General features: G+C 36.1%; 1 protein-coding gene across 48 annotated transcripts in view; it reads right to left on the bottom strand.

Annotated features, from left to right (window-relative positions):
- Positions 1-18,350, bottom strand: part of GTDC1 (glycosyltransferase like domain containing 1) — a 383,038-nt gene that overhangs the window by 278,231 nt on the left and 86,457 nt on the right. For 33 of the 48 annotated variants that reach the window (XM_055380135.2, XM_055380117.2, XM_055380113.2 and 30 more), the window contains one exon: positions 10,959-11,020. The gene's annotated coding sequence lies outside the window, so the exon portion shown is untranslated. Of the gene's footprint in view, positions 1-5,148; positions 5,174-10,958; positions 11,024-12,413; positions 12,530-18,350 lie in introns of those variants that run through there. The other 15 variants (XM_063694812.1, XM_063694815.1, XM_063694827.1 and 12 more) reach the window with 6 other exon arrangements.

An 18,350-nucleotide genomic window follows, 5' to 3' on the forward strand; every position in this document is an offset into this window, starting at 1 on the left:
TCTAAGCAACACGCACAGCAAGAGCCTGATAGACATATGTTTGGTATGTGCAAAAAGTAGGAAGCTCTGTGCGACCACAAAACATAAACAAATTTGCTTTATTCAACAAGCATTTATTAATTATTACATTCTAAAAATTAAAGTAACTGTTTTGTGATATTATCATGACCCAAATATAGTCTCGGGTCTCAGGCCTGGATATAACTTTAATACAGAATGATAAATGTAGAACATTTGAGCAGGGTCTCAAAGAGGGACCAATAGCAAGTTATACGAATAGTTCAAGAAGGTGAACCAAGAGCCCAGGAAATACAGAGTTGAGGAAATGTGGCAGACATCATTGGCTCACATAACTATTCAAATTCTCCTTTTGCTTCCTTCTAGAATTCAAGCTAAAATATTTGCAATATTTGATCTCCCAGGTGCAGCGAGTGGGAGCATGTTCCACAGACCACCAAAATGGTATAGGTAGAAGGAAGACTCAAAATTGGAAAGCACCTTCTACTGGGAGCCAGTACACTGCTGCACACCTCTAAGCAAATCAACAGGCCACAGGGCATCTGACCCACCCCAGGCCTCTGGTATCAGACCTTCTTTCCAAGCTCTGCTGCCTCCAGCCTCCCTTATCATCTTCAACGTGAGCTATTCATCAGCCTTCTAACTCATCTCCCTACCTATAGCTACATTTAATGTCTTCCATTCTTCCTCTGAAATTTATAGATATCTTGATGTCACTTTTCCACTCAAAAACCTATACTTTTTCTATGAAATAAAGAAAATTATTTAACAAGAAATAAGACCCCTTACAATTTGGTTCCAAGCTCCACTCTAGCCTCAATTTCTGTCACTCCCACAGACACACTATTACTCTAAATACTAAAACCATTCTATTCTATCAAACACTCCATACACATTCCTACCTGCAAATACTGCTCCTGCTGTTTCTCCTCTCTGAAACCTTTTGCCTTCATGACCTGTCAAATTCCTACATATAGTTCAAGACTCTATTCAAATTTCATCTCATCCGTGAAGACTTAGTCAATTACTCACCCATATTCAGCTAGTTGGAACTAATTACGCTTTCCTCTGTAGTGCCCTAAATTTTGCTTTTACCCCATTTACAGCAGTCACCACAATCCCTCTTATAATATAGTTACACAGTATATGTGTGTGTGTGTCTCCCAATCAGATCTCAATTTCTTGGCAGCAAAGTTTATGTACAATTCATGTTTGTAACTACTCATAACCCAGCAAAGTGCTTCGTACACAATATTCAGTTAATGTATTCTGAATTCTCATCAATAGGCTATAATTAGGTCACTATCTTATGAGGAATAAAACAAAAGAGGTATTCCTGAATTTGAAAATTACAGTGTCATCACAAAATGAATTGTTCAGGTATTACTATGGTATTCACATCTTCAAATAAATCCTAAATCATGGTCAATATCATTGAATAGAAAGATAAAGACAGTAAAAAATAAAGTGTGAGTGTTTACTGGACAGCATGAAATACAGAGGAATGGAGAAATGCAAAGCATAAAGCTACCCCATGTTAGAAGCATTATCAAGGGATACTTACAATTTATTTAACAAACATTTACCAAGTGCATACTGTGAGCCAGATACTATACTGATCACTGAGAATAAAGGTAAAAATAATGAGGGAGGGCTAATATTTTACATGCACTTTTTTAAGTGCAAAGTGTTGACCTTCATTACTTCCAAAAGTATGACCAAAAGGTCTGCTTAAGGGCCAAATAAAACTACCAATACCCAATTCTGAGTTCAAATCTAGGAAATTATTTTGCCTACATTGTGATTATGTAAGAACTCTTCTCCTAGTACTGCTTTTGAATATTAAAAGGGCTTCCTTTATTCTCAGTGACTATAAACTGCTCAGATAGAAAATCTGAGTTCCAGACACTTGAATACATTCCCTGCTTTGAATTAAGTTCTATCCATGCACAGACTGTTTTAGTAATTAAGGTACAAACAACCCTGCCATCATCAATGAAAAGAGAGGAATTTATTAAAATAGGGTTATATAGGGGATGTTGTATGGGAGATAGTAGATAGTTGTTCATTTTGTCCTCTGAGGTTAAAATAACAGAAACTGAATGGAAATACAATAAAGAGAATTTAATTTAGACACTGGAGGAGTTGTAAGATACTGATTCCTACCAAGTCTGAGCCATTCCTTCTGCAGATTTTAAATGAAGAGGTAGTCTGCATCCTTCTAAGACAGTCAAGGGCAAAACAAGCAGATGTAAAGATGACCTCTTAAGATTTCTTTTGGACATGAAATTCTATAGTACATAATCGTTTGCTTGTGTATTAAAAAGTATAAAGCTGTCCGTCTAAGAATTTAAAAACATATATACTCAAATGTCAACTAATGCAAAATCTGCTTTAATATGTCTTTAGCCATATGACGCTTCCAAGGACCTGTAAATCAGCATCAGCAATATAAATTATCAAATGACCTGTTTGCCTTTTGAATAAATAAATTCCGATTGCCTATTTCTTTAAAAACTGAGATCTTAACATATAAGTACTACAAAATATCTTTGTTTAAACAATAGTCTATGCATAGAGTTAAAAGCAATCATATTTCTTATTTACTCATGGAATACCCAGCCCCCAACAAACATTGGTACTAAACCATTTTGAGGACTTTCCTTTTTTTCAAAACAACTTGGACATTATTACACTGATGTCCCCTTAGCAATAACAAACAATTCTACAAAATTTAGTCCACAAACCCTCACAAATTAAAAATATTTTAAATGTATAAATGATTTATACCCATAATATTAACAAATATATTTCTTAATATTCATTCATTCATTCAAGAAGGGATTATTGAGGTTCAACATGTAGGCACTGTGCTAAGCGTAAAGACACCAAGATGACCCAATAACAGTTCCTGTCCTCAGACATGGAAACATAACAATACCAACACATATGCACTAACTTGCTAACCAATAGCAAGTTACTATATAAACCAAGTACCCAGAGAGTTTCAAAAGTCCAAACAACTAACTGTACATAGGAATTAAGGAAGTACAGCAGATAACTTTAGAATGGCTCATTCAACACTCATTCTAATTCCCATTCTCCTTGCCTTCCTCCAAAAGAGGCTACAAAGCTAAAACACTCATTATCTCACTCTAGGGGCTAGAAAGCGAAAACATTTGTTACCTCGTTCTAGAGGTGGTTATATGGGACATACTTTTGACCAATGAGAATTAGACAGAAGTCCCTGTGAGTAAACATCGCTTTCTAAAGAAAAAGAGAAAGTATCCATGGGAAGAAAGTTTCTGAGCTCTCCCTTTGTTCTTCCTGCTTGAAAGTGAAATAAGAGGCAAAAGTAACATGCTAAGGATGGTGGGGAAGCAAGACATTACCTGGATCCCTGATAGTATCAGTTACCTGTGAACTAACTGCCTTCTGATTCTTATGAGACAAATCAAACACTAACTCATTTAAATCAATGTCAGTAAGATTTTCTACTACTTGGAGCCAGAGGCATTTTTACCGTTAAAACAGAGATACTTGAGTTAGACTCTTTATGGTTCCTCCTTTCTTAAGCTATAATCCAGTCCTTACTAGCTAGAAAAAAAAGAATTTTGAATGTACACTTCTACAATTTTCTGTAATCTGAATTACTTCTATAAACATGGTCAAATTCCTCCATATAAATCCATTTGTTGCATAGTTATTACAAGATTTTTATTTTAAGTGGAACCTTCAATCCCTCAAATCTATTAAAATAACATTTTTCTATAGTATGGTATATAACATTCATATATATAACACACACATATAAGTAAATAGCTGAAGGTTAGGAAGAAAAGAGAAAAGAAGGAGAATGGGGCAGAGAAAAAGGGAGGGATCTAATTTGTGCGAAAGTGTAAACTATGCTTTTCAATTTTGTGGGCACCTTAGAAAGTGGCTTAAGAATAAATGAAAGGCTGGGTGCAGTGGCTCGTGCCTGCAATCCCAGCACTTTGGGAGGCTGAGGCAGGCGGATCACCTGAGGTCAGGAGTTCGAGATGAGCCTGATCAACATGGAGAAACCCTGTCTCTACTAAAAATACAAAATTAGCCGGGCGTGGTGGCATGTGCCTGTAATCCCAGCTACTCAGGAGGCTGAGGCAAGAGAATTGCTTGAACCCGGGAGGCGGAGGTTGTGGTGAGCCAAGATCGCGCCACTGCACTCCAGCTTTGGTGACAAAGCAAGACTCCATCCAAAAAAAAAAAGAATAAATGAGAGATGACAAAACAACAGTATTTTTTAAATAGGGAAGACTCCACACATACACTTGAAATCAATGATTCTGTTTTAGAAAACTTTTTGAATTTGAAAAGTGTATATTCCAACAAATACTTTGTGTCTAATTTACCACTAGCATTATTGTATTATTTAATATTCCATCTATCTCTAGTCATCTCCCTAAGGTAATAATAACACAATAATCATTCTCTATGTATGTTTCTCTCAGACGAATTTTAAATGTGTACTATTCTAGGGATAATTCCTATTGTATAGTGCTGAAAAGATTCATTAATTTCAATCACCATCAACTCCGTACACCACATATACTTGTTCTGCCTTTTTTGTTGAAATATATTTCACTGTGGCCATTCAAAGGAAAATTACACATTCCAATAACATTTGAGTTCCTCTCAGTTACCCTTTCAGTGGTTCAGGGTAATGATAGAGTAAAGAATCATGTTCTTCACAGGCTCTCCTTTTTATCCCCCAATTTGGTAGAATTTCAACTTCAAATCTCTTATGCCAAAAAGCAGTGGGTAATGTCTAATGCTCTTCTCAAACAGTGGCTTACTTTGGAGGGAAGGAGAGTGAGAGTCAGGAGCAATCACTCATTCCTGCTTCTAAAGGATCTTAGCATATGGGATAAACAATCTCTTACTCTATTTTCCTAAAATAGAATTATAGAAACATATTAAGTTAGGGGTGGGGGGAAGAAAGGAAAACAAATAAGAATTAGAAACCTTTTAACTCTGGGTATAGGTAATTCCTCACAGAGTGAAATTACTGAGTTATCTAGCCTAAATTGTCACGAAGGTAAGTCAAAAAATCCACATATTCATAAAACCTGTAGTTTATATATTCCTTACCATCAGTCACAGGTAGAGGCTTCCTCTGTAAAACAGAACAATGTTACATTCTTTTTCCTGAAACCCTAAGAATGGGATAAATAAGCGTAATAACTATAGTCACATAACATAAATGCTTTCATTTTAAAAGCAGTATTCAAAGACAATCTATGAAAATCCATGTGATACAAAAAAAAATTCAGAGAATGACAAATCTCCCTTGTTTATATCATCTCAACTTCAATTTCATTTTCAGTTATCTCCTTTCAAAAATATATATCTGGGGTCCCTATATGATATGAAGTCCGTTTTCTCAGGCTCACTTTTATTTGGTTATCTTTTTAGGTGCACTAAAGATTGAGTTTACAATAAACTGAACAGACAGCGTACAAAAGGCTTTTAGAACTATACCATATGGTCCAGGGAAGGGAACAATCTGGACGATCCCCACTTCAATCTGCAAGCTTGTCCACCTCTATAACACATTATACCACTGTAATAAAATATTAAGATGAAAATGTAGAAGCTAAAATAGTCTATCTTTAGCATTACCAGGCAACCACACTTCCAAAAATTTACTGATAAACTTAATAAACATTTACTTTAATTTACATTCTGAGATTTTGGTATGCAACACCAGGCATACAAACCTAGGCCACCATTCAATAGAAACAATATTTCAGCAGGGCTATGTGTGGGTATTCAACTTATGCTTCAGAAATTTAGAAGAAAAAAAAACACTTTTACAGGGGCATATTGGCAGAGGCTGATGTAACAGATGACACATTCTTGGAAATCAAATAAAAGCAATAGGGAAATACCCATTGTTGCCTGGTGAAGGCCTAATCACATGGACACAGCTGGAACCAATGTAGATCATTCATTAATAAAATTGTATTGTAGTAGCCACTTTTTGATGCATTTCAATTGCTGCTTTAGCCAAATCCCTGAATTTCTTTGTTCAATGTTAGTAAGATTGTTTTAATGGGAAATATGAGAAGATTTAGGACAGGGAAAAAAAACCTGTTCTCATGCTAAAAATGAAGCTAACTCAAAAAGCTAAATGTCACTTTACCTTGCAATCTACTTACACTATCAGCAGCTTAAAATATGCAGTGTAAACCTAAAAAAGAGGAACTCATATGGTACTATAGATAAAAAGTGAGCAGTGTGAGATGCCATAGAAAACATATGAAATACTTGTAAAAGTATTCTACAGAATAAGATGTCAGAGGGTGGGAGAAATTAAAACGTATCAAAAATTAAGAGGAAAAATCAAACAACTGAATTAAAATGTACTCTTTCATGCAATACTATCTATTGAATTTTGACACTAAAGTATGTACCATATGCTTAAGGGAAGATTACTCATTTTGACCACATAAACTTAAAAATCACTATTTGTTATTACATTACCAATATTTGATATCAAACAAGACATTCAAATCATCTCCCCAAGAGTCATGTTTGAAACCTATATTGACATTCAAATGAAATGAAGTACTAGTTATAATTATAAACTTGGTACTTAATATAGTAAAATCCTAGTTAAAATAATCAACAGTATTTATTCAATTTTGCTGTTATCTCTTAATAAATTTTTCTCCATGTTTTTACAAATATAATGATTAAGTTACTATATTATATTCCTAAAAAATATATGTCAAATTAAAAAGATAATAGCTTTGCTATGTGTTCTGAATTAAAACTATACAATTTATTGTCTACAAATTCTATTCTACAAAAATGAAAAACTCAACCGTATTTACCAAAAAACTGCTTAAACATTATGGCTCTTAAGTATTTCTCCTATGCCTCTGTGTGTAGTTAGAATAAATAAATAGGACAATTCACATTGTCCTAAATCACTAAAAGATATATTCTTACCACAGAAAAAATAAAGGGTTTCACGGCAAATAAAAATTAAACCACTGCAGAAAGTGTATTTAAAGTCACTGAATAGTGGTTAATATGCAATAAACATTATTCACTATACACAGAATGAAAGAGGTTTGTGTGTGTGTGTGTGTGTGTGTGTGTGTGTGTGTTATCTTTACTCGCTAATGTTAACATTATCAGACCTTGGCACAGGGGATTCAAGACAGACAGTCATGAACTTAACTGGATCAAGTGAAAAAAGTTTCTCTGGCATGCCTTCGCAAAACTGTCAGAATTCAGAAGTTTAAAATGTTGACCTAAAGATTTAATTCATATAACTTAACAGGCATCCCACCCAGATTCATTTTAGTAGCTCTGCATAAAAAAAGCTACTTTGCAAGTTTAAAAAGATAGCATTGGGAGCAATGGGGAACTGTAGCATTTATTACATGTGTATTATGCATACAAAGCAATTTGAATATTTGTTTGTTTTGCTAAAGTAGTGAACCAATATGTTGCTGAGCCTGTTCTGAATGAGAGAAAATAACAGGTGAGTTTATTTAATGCATACTGCTGATACACCTCTGTTTTACAAATCCTTTTAATAATTTTAAAGTGTTTTCTAAATTAAAAATAAATCCCCGCAAAAGAAACAACTGTTAGATTGCACAATTTTATCTTAAAGTACCCATAGTAGATGTATTTCCCAGTATATATGGCATATAAAAATGTTTCACATTAATAATTCAAACATGAGCCACTGTTTACTTCCTTTTCAGTCACATTTGCTACACTGTTACAAAAATACATGAGTTTTTCTTCTCAAAGTAATTTTCTTATTGCCAAAAATCACTGACAATTTTTAAAATAAAGATCAGTCAAAATAATACCAATCTCCTCCTATAAAAACATATTCTGACTATTAACTGTTCTTACCTTGATTGCAAAACTAATTTTTAAAATAGATCACTCTAAAAAATCTAATTTTAAAAATAGATCACCTGAAAGTAAATCATTTGTTTTGCTTAATACAACAGAAAACGTATTTACATTGTGAGGAACATTCTACGAAATCCATCGAATGCTTGCTCATAGTGAAAATCTAGTCTCCTGCTCAAATCATCTCTTTAAAATTCATTATGCCACATTTTCACACTCCTAATGGTAGGGCACTAACTATAATTTTGCAAGAATTGGTAAACTTAAAAACACTTCTGTGTTTTACCTTGCATTTTTTATTACAAAGGAAAAATATTTTAAATGCACATCCTTTATTTTAATGGAAGTTCACTTGCTTATCTACCAAGATTTATCAGACACTCTAAAAGTGAGTATTCAATTTGTAAAAGATATGAACTGACCCTGAATTTTAGACAAAAATAGAAAACAATGGCAGACATTTTGGTCTCAACAAGAGATACCTTGGCATAAAAATCCATATAATACAGGCAAATATCACTCAAAAGTTTCCATTCAAATAATAAATTCTGAAGCAGACAAGATTCCAACCAATCAAAAATACTGTGTCAACATGACCAAAGTTAGCAATAGTAGCAAAAATGCAACTGTAAAGAAAATATCTAAGAGAGTGGAAAAGGCAAATTTAGCACCAACTTCTATAAGGAACAAAGCCACTTACTAAATGTGGAAGTTGTAAGGGGAATGATATTTCTATTTCAGAAAAAAATATTTCTTTTCACAATGGCGGTCTGTGTGAAGAAAGAGGAAGAGAAGAAGGGGAAATAATGGTGTAAGTGGGAAAGACTAAGGCTGCCTGCCTTCCTTCGGTGATGCTGTGAGGGTAGACTCTCTGCCTTACAAAAACCACTGCCAGAACCAAGCTACACAAAACATTTTGGCTGCAAGCCTATAACAGTGCCAGGCTGTTTTTCATTTTTGTGCTAGACTCCCTCAATTGAGACAGTGTGGGATTGTCACTTTGATGCACATACAGAACAAAGAATGATATAGTTTGGGGGGCATTTTCTTGCCCCTTTAAAGTCAGGTTAGCATTTTGTTTTCTTTGACAGGTCTTGAAAAGACCCAAGAAACAAAGTTATGCCGAAGAATGCATTAACTGCCTAACAAAATTAATGTCAAGTACAATACTGTCAACAGTTTAAAAACCATGTGAGAGATATCATTTTTTAAAAAACAGACTTAAAAAGGGTCCAAGTCATATAGTTACCTGTTTAAGAGGCCAGAGACCAAGAAATACATGATTCACAATCACATAATCTTATTTAAAAATCTGATGCCACAAAGGCAGACCATAAAATCCAGGCCAAAAAAAAAGAAGTATTATAATTTTTAGGTCACTATTCAGAGACAACTGTGTCAGCTGCTATTCTGACCTTGATTTCTCCAAAATTAAATATCTGATGAAAAGATTATAACATTAGAATCTGAATACTTTAAGCCTTCACAGAGAAAGAGGTGATAAGTGATCAAAAATGTTTAAAGAATTAAACCACAAATCATCGAAAAAGTTGCCACAGACACAAACAGGAAAACCGTCTCTTCAATCCTATTCAATTCTGTACTAGAAGTGAAGCTAACACAAATGAGAAAGCCAAGTGTGTGCTGCTGCAACCTTCAACTAAATATACTATCTGAATCTGGTGACTAGAAGACACCAATAAGCCATTAGCTCCTAGATGTATGACCTTTTTTCTTTCTAATGCACAAGATAAGTAAAGGGAGAGGTCTATTTTCTACAAGCCAAATGAAAAGAAAGAATGAACTGTGTCAGCTCAGATCCCATGCTGGCATATTTTACACTAAGCTCAGCATCATCTAGAAGCAGTATGCTTCTCCCTGCCAATCAGAAGGGAAAAAAGTTGTGCAACTAATACAGTGTTGATAAATAGCACCAAACGTCTACTAGTCCTTTCCTCCTGCACAATGCCATTGAATCAGCTGTTAAAAGAAGACCAATAGCTGTTACAGAAATAGCAAGAACTGAAGCACTTGCCTCAGATGTTATACATGGAGACATGGAGCATTTACCACCTGAGCCTATCTAATTTCCGGCAAAATGATCCCCTGCCCAGTTTTGTTCACGGCCACAGAATCTGATAACAAGTCATGATCTGTGTTGAGAAAGGCAGTGGGGGAGTGAGAACATGGGGAAGGAATCAAGTGAGAACAGTGGGCAAACTTCAAACAATATACACGCTTCTCTTATTATTCAAATTAGTGCCCATGCACAGCACTTTAGGATGGCAAAAGCTGTGTTAAAGGGCTCAGGTACAATGATTTACTTTGGGTGGTAAGGGTAAGTCTGCCATGTAATTAAAGAATGCATTATTTTGCTCCTCGCTGCTCGCCTTTTATATTTCTTTCTTCTCTAGGACATACTGCTGATGGTATTACTGCATGGGACACTGACAGTTGCAGGCAAGGCATTCATGTAGTGCCAAAGTAGTCCAGAGAATGATGTCTGGCTGGCCTTAGTTCAACAAGGAATATGAGGCAAAAACAGAAAACAAAAAGAATGAAAGGTGTAGAAGAAGCCAGGCAATAGACTGATTTTCTGTTTATTAATGGTACCATAAAACGAGGGGAAAATCTGGAAAAGGCAGCCAAGCTAACTCAATTACAAAGAAAGATTAAAGGAGTTACATGTCTATAACTTGGCTGACAACCAAGGAACAATATGAGAGCCGTCCACAACTCTCCAAAGAATATACATTAAAAGAAAAGTAGAGAATTATTATCTACTATAGATGTATGAATACATGAAATAATAATGAGATAAAAATGAAGAAATCTGACTTCAAGCAGCAGGGAAATAATCTGGTGAAACTTAAAAAAGGCTGCTTCCTTCTCTTTAGAAATATCAATCATCTTACTGACCCACACTGCAGTAAACAAGACATGATAGAAAATGCCCGCATATTGCCACAGGACGGAATTGATGGAGATACAAAAATGAAGTCCCATCTGCTTACCTGATGATCCAGATATACTGATGTCCCTTTACATATGTCCAATCTGGCTAATGCAGAGATACCTGTAAGATCACAAAAGACATAGTTAGTATCTTCAAAATAAACCCAGCCTGAATTCTCAATCTTGAGCTGGTCAAGAGCTGATTCGGATGATCTAGTCTGGCTCTTGGATATTCCAAGATGGGAGAAGAATGTGCAAGAACAGAAATTTTCTGAGTGCTTCTAAGGTTATTCTTAATTAATAAGAGATTTTCAGTCTCTCCAGAGATTTTCCAAATCATCTGTAACTCAGTAATAATAATAATTATTATTACTATTCAGATTAGAGGTGTTTAACCTTGGTCACTGGATGGCCTTCAGGAATCTATGCACTCCTGAATGATATATGTAAAATTTGTGGGTTTATGTAAATAAGTATCTCTGGGAGAAGGTCAATAGTTTGTCAGATTTGCCAAAAGGTCTATAGTCCAAAAAACTGTCAAGAACCTCTGCTGAGGCTTGCCTAACATCTCAGAGGCAGGTTGGAATGCATATGGATGAGCATTCCAGGTTTGGGGGTTCCCTCCCAGAGAAACACAGACACTTGCAGATCTGGGGTAAATACCTTAAGAATACTACTTCCTGGGAGAGCAATACATCAGGCTTAAACTGTTGCTTAACTCACACAGTCCTGTGATCCCTGTAAGCCATGCACAGTCTTGAAGAGAACTAACATGTTACCATATATACCCAAGGGTGCCTATCATGACTTTTCCTGTTCTGTGTATATTAAAGTCAGGATTCCTAAGAATATCAATTCTGACAGGGTCAGAACTCACACAGTAACTCATCCAAAAAGGACCATTTATGACAAGGAAAAAATAAGGTGTGATCAAATCAATAGGAAATGTGGCTCCCAAACAGTCTACATAACAAAAAAATTACAGAATTAGCCAAACATATCTCTTAAAAGAATTACTTTAAATAGTAATCCCAGAGTCAGAATAGGCTACATCAGAAAGAAACAAGGTTAGAGAACCTTCCAGGTACCAACTGTGAACAAGATGGGAAAGCATTCACAGCCACAGAGAACATCCTGAACTGAGATGCCACCAAAAAAAAAGGGGTGGGGGGATCAGAAAAAGGCTGAAAAGACAAATCAAGTAGAAGAAGGGAAAAATTACCTTTTGTGGTGTCCTGTTTCAAATAATAATCATGTAGTATATATTCTCAAAAAATAACATATTTAGACAATCACCTTCTGGGCATTTACCACGCACTGCACTCAGTGCTGAGGACTCAGCAGTGAACAGGTCAACAAAGCCCTATTCTGCTGAAGCTTTACTTTGGGGAATGGGAGAAGGATGCAGGGTGACAAACAAGTATATCAGCAATATCATTTCAATTTGTGATACATGATATGAAAAAATAAACAATAAGATGTGACCAAGACATGAGAGAGCAGCCTATACCCACCCAGCATGTCACAGAAATCTTCACTCCAATCTCAGAGTATCTCAGGGTCTTAAAGAGTTGAGACCAGGAAATGACGTTAGGGACAGCTAGCCAGACCTGTGAATTTCAGAGATGAAGACAGAGTAGCTATTCTAGAAGACAGTATCACTACCTCATTAACTCTACACTTCAAAATACATATACCTAGATTGAATGATAATGTTATGATACAAGCTCTGCTTGTAGAATATAAACCTGACAACAAGTAAATGAACAGCGTTTCGTTATCTCTTTAAAACCTGGCTGACAATACTGCACACTGTGTACCCTTAATATAAAGAACCAAGTTCTATCCAAATTCTTGTCAAGTTCCATCCTATTAAAAGAATTTCATTTTTTGCTTCCACAGATAAATCCGATCAACTTGTGCTGTCAAAGAAAGGGGAGAAGAGGGTACAGGTAGCCAGCCTCCAAGACAGCCCCCAATAATCCTCACCTCAAGGAATTCATGCCTTTGTGTAATCCCTTTGCTCATACCAGGGTTGGTCTAAGTGATCAACAGAATGCAGTGAAAGTGACAGTGTCTGTCCTAAAAGATACTACAGCTTCTTCCTTACTCTCTTGGATCTTCCTGGGGGAAGCCAGCTGCCAGCTGCCACGTTATGAGGACACTCAAGCCATCCTAGGGAAAGGTACACAAGGCATCTTGCCAAATAGCCAGAATCAACATAACAGCCATGTGAGAGAGCCATTTTCTAAGCAGATCCTCCAGGCTAGTCTAACTTTCAAATGACTGTCACTCTGGCTGACATCTTGATTGCAGCTCATGAAAGACCAAGAGCCAGAATTACCCAGGCTGCACTCCAATCCCTTTCTAGCATGCACTCTAACTTCCTGTATTCACAAAGCTCAAGCTAAAAACATTTCTCAGATGCTCCTGCATCATGCCTTCCACAGGGAACCCAGGTTCAACCAAATCCATTCAAAATTTAGAAAGCAGAAATGAGCAAATCAAGGAAGTAGCCAACTACAAATGAGATCAAATTTTGTAGTGAAGGCATTTTGTTCTTCTGAAACAACTATGTAGATATGCTACTAAATGATCCCTAGTCTCATAGACTCTAACTAGCAAATGGCAGTGGAGTTTTCTACTAGAATAGTATCATGGGGTGTTTCTCATGGCTTGTGCTGTTCCTAGCTATTCACAGTCAACTCTGGTTCCTTGGCACTTCTGCAAATTAAGTAGCATGTGATACATCTCTGTATGCAACTCAAACTAGCTGTTGCCTGCAACTAAGAACCCACTCTACATATGCAAATTCTCCTGTCTCATAACACTTTCATTCCTATCTCATGGTTGACCCTCTTTTCCATTATGAAACCCTCTACCTGTACAAAGAATCCTATTCATTTATGCTGTTTCTAGGAACGTGCACTACCCGGTTTCTCCCTTTCTTCTCCACTGCTTTCTTCTCCTTCATCAATAACACAGTTCTTCCAACCCTACCAACTACCCCTGTGAAGCTTCATAAAATAATAATATAAGCTCGTTGTTTTTGCTTCAACTTCCATTCAATGCTTGAATTACCATAACTTGGCTTCCTTAGCCATCACTCTACAAAAACCACTATTGCTAAGGCTGGCAAGAACCAATTACTTATTCTCATTTCTCACTCTACTAGACTGTGGCATTGGCACTCCTCCCCACCACACCTCTTTGAAACTTTAATAATAACAAGATTATAAACCTCCAGCCTCAATGAAAGAATCTAGCATCCCACCTTCACACATCATCATCACCCATGCCCTCTGCACTTCTGCCACCAGAGACATACAACAAACAGGCATACAGAGACCATTTCAAATGCTAAGGCTATTCAAATATTCTATTTCTTGAGGGCCTAACTGCTTAGACAACCAAAAAGACAGATATACGCACTGTAAAAAAAAAAAAAAAAAAAAGAAAAAGAAAAAGAAAAGTGGATTCTACAAGCTATCAATGTAGAAACGTATTTCATTATTTTCAGTTATTTAAGGAAAAATAAATGTTTGGAAGTCAGAGATTCCAAAAGAGCAATGCTACAAAACAAGTGTATGACCTCTTAAAACTAACTTCCCAAAGCTAAAAGTTCATTATTATTTGTTTAACACTTGCAAGCCAGAATATCTACAATTGCCAACCTAAGCCAACAACGTGAGTCCTCTTGTTTTGAATGTAAGGTTTTCTATGACATCTGTCATCTCACTAACCAGAAGTGATGCTGCTGACTTTGACTGGTGGGGGGTGGGAGGGGAGTTGACCCATTCCTTCCTCCCTGCTAAAGCTACAATCTCTCAAAAGGCTGGCCTCCCAGAATGATGTGAACTAAGCTTCTTTGGTTAGGGGTGTACCCAGCCCTTTTCTTTAAACTGCTCAGAAGACAGAACTTTTCAGAAAACCCACAAAAAAATGGCTTATTTTCATTAATTTGCTTTGTGTTGCCATCATTCATTGTCTTCATTTTTAATTCAGTGATATTTATAGCCAAATGAAATGAAGTACAGTCAGTTTTCCTCAATCTGTCTCAGTCTACTCTTCATCTTCTGGGACCCAATTCATGTGATCCTTTAACAACTATTTATTTCACACCAAACTAGTTATCTCCCTAAAGCCTACCAATCTAGCCTCTGGGCATATTTCCTAAATAAAAGCATTAGATCTCTGTAAACCTAAAATTTGCATACTAAAGGAACAAATCAGCTATCAAAAGGCCTAGTAGTATATAGCAGTTGCTCACCGCTAAGCAGAGTTTTAAAATCATTTCAATTTATTATTTTTTAAAGAAACAGCAATTGACTTCTTCCCTTTGCAAAATACAGTGTTTAATGGGCCTAGTTAAATTAGAGGTAATAGTGTAAAGCAAGTATTTTAAATTGGTAAATTCTAAACCTTTTAATAAAAGTACATCAGTCAGAAGTTTTAATAAGACTCAGCAGGACAGAGAAGAATTAACGGTCTGTAGGAATCAAAAGGGGTGATAGGCAATGATAACCTTAAACATTTGAATAGGGATTTATAATTTCATTGCTTAAAGGTTAATGAAATTATGTGGTATTTTGCCCACTCTTATCCAGTAAATGATTTCATGCCTTGATTTGTATATATTTACCAACTGAATCCTATAAAGAAAAAATGACTCCTTTATCAATTAATCTACGACATTTTTACTTATACACTTCTGGGTGCACAATTATCATTACCTATTCTAACCAGTAACTGGGTCCTCTAAAACAAAATGTAAGGTTTCCAAAGCATCTCAGAAAAAAGAACAAAATCAGAATTCTGAAAGTACATTAAATTGTTAATGTGATTGCTTTTTTAAAAACTAGATATATTCCTTTATTTACTTTATACTTCAAGTCTACTATTGCTAAATACTTGCTTTTGCCAAATATTAACATAAAATCCACCCTAGAGATTGATGAAGGCATTCAGGATACACTGAGGGTGAAGATGGAGAAATGCAAACAGTCCACACAAACAAGTAGAACAGGTTAAAACAGTAAAAGGATTCTAGGCCAAAGCAATTGTTTTAAAACATAACAGCATAAAAACGACACACTACTGAGGCCTTGCCTCACTGAGCATCCAGGAGGGTGCAGGGTCAGCTGCTTCACTTAATACCCAGTTCTAAGAAAAAAACTGCAAAGAGCCTCACTTTAAGCAGAGTGGTGCTTCCTACCCTGGCTGCACGTTAGAATCCCCTGGATAGCTTAAAACAAAAACCTAAAAATCCACACTTAGGCCCCATAACCAGAGATTCTGGTTTCATCAATAATTTATAGAAACTACTCAGGGTGATTTCTTAGGTGCAACGAGGGTTGAGAAATATGCCAGAAAGCACTGGTTCTCGAAGTGTGGTCCCTGGACCAGTAGCAGCAGCAACAGCAACAGGAAACATGTTTGAAATGCAAATTCTCAGGCCTCACCCCAGACCTAGTGAACCAGAAACTCGGGAGTGGGGCCCAGTGTTTTAACAAGTCTTTCAGATAATTCTCAGATGCACTATGTTTGAAAAACACTGCTTTAGAGTAAGAATGGCCTGGTTTTCAATTTTCTCTCCACAATTTACTAGCTATATGACCCCTGGTCAGCTCTCTAAACTTCTTCCCTCACATGCAAAATAAAAGAGTTAGCTACCATTTCTTTAACGTCGAATGTGTGTCAGGGTATGCCAATAAGCACTTTATATACATTATATAATTTAACCCTTACAGGTTTGTCAGAGAGATATCATTACCATTTTACACCAAAAGATGATGAACCTCATCCAATATCACAAGCTAGTAAGCAGAATCAGAATTTAAACTCAAGTTTTTAAAATTCCAGAATTACTGCTCTTTCCCTATTCCTCAAAATATTCTTGATCTTTCTTTTTTATTCTTCTTTCCTTTCTTTTCTTCTGTTTTGTCTTCCTTTCTTTCTGTCCATCTTTCTTTCTGTCTTCCTTTCTTTAGGAGGAAGCTTATCTTGTTACTATAAAGCTAGATATTACCTAGTGTGTAAGTGTGTACAGTATTTACTATGTGACTACAAAGTACTTAGCATTCTACCACATGCCAGAAAGAAAAGAATTAAAATACAAAAAAAAAAAATGAAAAGAAAGAAAGAAATCATAGTAATGAAGCTATGAGCTAGCTGGAGATAGATCCATTTTGCAAAACATAGGGCACATATGATTTCATTCTTAACTGGCGGGTGGAAAACAGAAATAACTCAGAAATTCATGAGATTGGAGCTCAGAGACCAAGGCATGACGCCAGGAAGTGGAAGTTTGACTTGCCCTGAAACAAGGAGTAAAAAGTTTCTCCAGCACAGGAGGAGAAACAACAGCTAGAGAATATAGTACAATAGAAAATAAAGCTAAAGTAGTTAAATGGGTCCAGATTGTGACTCAGAATAAGAAGAGCTTAACTTTAGTACAGTAAAAATATAAAATGTTTTTTCACAGAATATTTTTGATGAACTGATAGTAAAGAGGTAAAGTTAAAATCAAGTCATAGGAACTTATCCTAGAAAAAATATGAACCAAGGGTTATGCTGAAAAAAAAACAAGCAGGAGAAAAAGTTACTTCTATTATTAAAAGTGTTAAGTGTGATCCACTCTTTACTGTTTCCATGGGCTATTCATATCCATTACATAATATTTTCAATCATCCACTAATCCAACCAACACTGACTGATCACATTAAGCTAGGTATCAAGGATAAAAAGTAAGCTTCTGACTCAGGGCACATGGAGCAGCTTTACATAAGAAACAGACTGCCAAATGTTTTATGCAACATTAACATAAAGTTATTAGGAATTCCAAAGGCCACTATAGACAGACCAATTGTTAGCAATGACTGTTGTGAAATTCCCGAAAGTCAATGAAGTATAAGCTAGCCAAAATGTTATGCATATAAAATATAAGAGGCCAGGCATGGTGGCTCACGCCTGTAATCCCAGCACTTTGGGAGGCCGAGGCAGGTGGATCACTTGAGGTCAGGAGTTCGAGACCAGCCTGGCCAAGATGGCAAAACCCCATCTCTATTAAAAATACAAAAATTAGCTGGGCTTGGTGGCATGTGGCTGCAGTCCCAGCACTTTGGGAGGCTGAGACATGAGAATCACCTGAACGCTGGTGGCAGAGGTTGCGTGAGCCGAAATTGCACCACTGCACTCCAGCCTGGGCGACAAAGCAAGACTCTACTTAAAAAAAAAAAAAAAAAAAAAAGAGTATTCTGCCTACACTACCATACTAGCATCATAATCATCACCTCACAAATGGAGTATCCCCAGTTAATCCACATTTAGGCTTACATATGGCTTAAAAAGGCAGGCAAACATAAAATCTAGAGGTAAGCTTTAAATATTCACATCACTCATTCCATTTTGTGCTGAAGAGCTAATCAAAAACTATGCTCAGAAACTCACAG

Source organism: Gorilla gorilla, chromosome 11, assembly GCF_029281585.2.
Source record: "Gorilla gorilla gorilla isolate KB3781 chromosome 11, NHGRI_mGorGor1-v2.1_pri, whole genome shotgun sequence".
Classification (NCBI taxonomy): Eukaryota; Metazoa; Chordata; class Mammalia; order Primates; family Hominidae; genus Gorilla; species Gorilla gorilla.